The sequence below is a fragment of the Sinocyclocheilus grahami genome, unplaced genomic scaffold (genome assembly GCF_001515645.1).
Source record: "Sinocyclocheilus grahami isolate Dianchi unplaced genomic scaffold, SAMN03320097.WGS_v1.1 scaffold2583.1, whole genome shotgun sequence".
Taxonomy (NCBI): Eukaryota; Metazoa; Chordata; class Actinopteri; order Cypriniformes; family Cyprinidae; genus Sinocyclocheilus; species Sinocyclocheilus grahami.
The window spans coordinates 1-1513 of record NW_015507762.1 but is presented as its reverse complement, the minus strand read 5'-3'; the positions used below and the strand labels follow the sequence as shown (position 1 = coordinate 1513).

General features: G+C 31.7%; 1 pseudogene; it reads right to left on the bottom strand.

The window, feature by feature from the left end:
• LOC107575351 (uncharacterized) overlaps nt 1–630 on the bottom strand; it is a 3216-nt pseudogene extending 2586 nt beyond the window's left edge.
• Between the last annotated feature and the right edge of the window lie 883 nt (nt 631–1513).

Genomic DNA, 1513 nt, shown 5'->3' with positions numbered 1-1513 from the left:
CTTAATCAGACTGCATTTGGGTTATTTTGACTAGGTAAAAAAAAAATGCAGCTAACTAACACAAAACACTAAATATATGATAACATCATAAAACTTATTAATATATAATATATATATAAAATTATTTTTTACAATTTAACTGATTTTGCAAATAAACTCTTCATATAAGTATTTTAGTTTTTTTGTTATTTTAGTCATGCTGAGATAGTAGATGTCACAGGAATTATTCCAATGTATAGCGTTAACGGTTTACACAATTAGTTAAGGAACGAAAACACAAGCCTGACCAAAGTCAACTGTGTGAACAAAAGAAATGGGAATATAAAATAAGTAAAATGACAAAAAGTAATACATTAAAAGGACAGAATATTTTTGTGTAGATTTGCCAGACTTTTTTATTTGGCTGATGTTGGAACTTGGTAAAAAAATAAAAAATAAAATAAAATAACTACCTACATTTCCCAGATTTACACAAAGCTTTAGATTTTTTTGTTTGTTATTTTACTCATGCTGAGATATTAGATGTCACAGAGAGTATTCAAATGTATAGCTCTAACAGTTTACACAACAATCAAAATGAGTTACGGAACAAAAGCACATGCCTTACCTTTTCTGAGCTTGTTCTGCCATTTTCAAAGAAAATAAAACAAAGGCTACAATCCAGCAAAGGAGTACAGTATGTGTACCCTGTTGAAACAAACTGTGAGAGACTTTACCTCTTGTATTTAAATCAATTCACACCTGTGGGGGTTGGGGTCCTCTCACCTAACTGAAGCTTCTTCTTCTTCTTCTTTTGGTTTTATGGCGGGTTGCAAACCAACTTCATAGGTGCATACCGCCACCTACTGTGATGGAGTGTGAAGAGAATGTACCATTTCTCACCTAAATCTTAAATTCTGTTCATTATTCCACAATTCTTAAGAAATCTCATGATTGCACTTATTTGTTTTCCTGCATTTGGACCATCATTCAGAATACTACTTAATGAAAATTCTTTAACTCCTAAGGATTGTAATTCATCTTTAAGTCGATCCCTTTCTCTTTCATATGCTGTACATATCATCATAACGTGCTCCACTGATTCCTCTGTTAAACAAACATTACATAGACCAGTATTATGTTTCCCTGTAATGTATAGTGTTTGGTTAAGATTTGAATGTCCTGTTCGTATACGTGTTAAAATGACTTGTTCCCTTCTACTTATGTTATGAATGATTTTTCTTCTCTTTATACTCCTTTGTACTTTGTGATAATGCCTACCTGTTTGACATGAGTCCCAGTATATCTGCCATACAATATTGCATGCATTTAATATTAACTGTTTTCCTTCTATTCTCCTGAGTGCAATATTTATACTTGGATCATCCATATTTAAGGATTCTTTAGCCATTTTATCTACCTCTTCATTACCTTGAATTCCCACATGTGCAGGTACCCATATAAACCAAGTAATTATCCCTATCTGTTAAATACTATATAATGTAATCATGATTTCTGTTAAAATGTCTTTTCT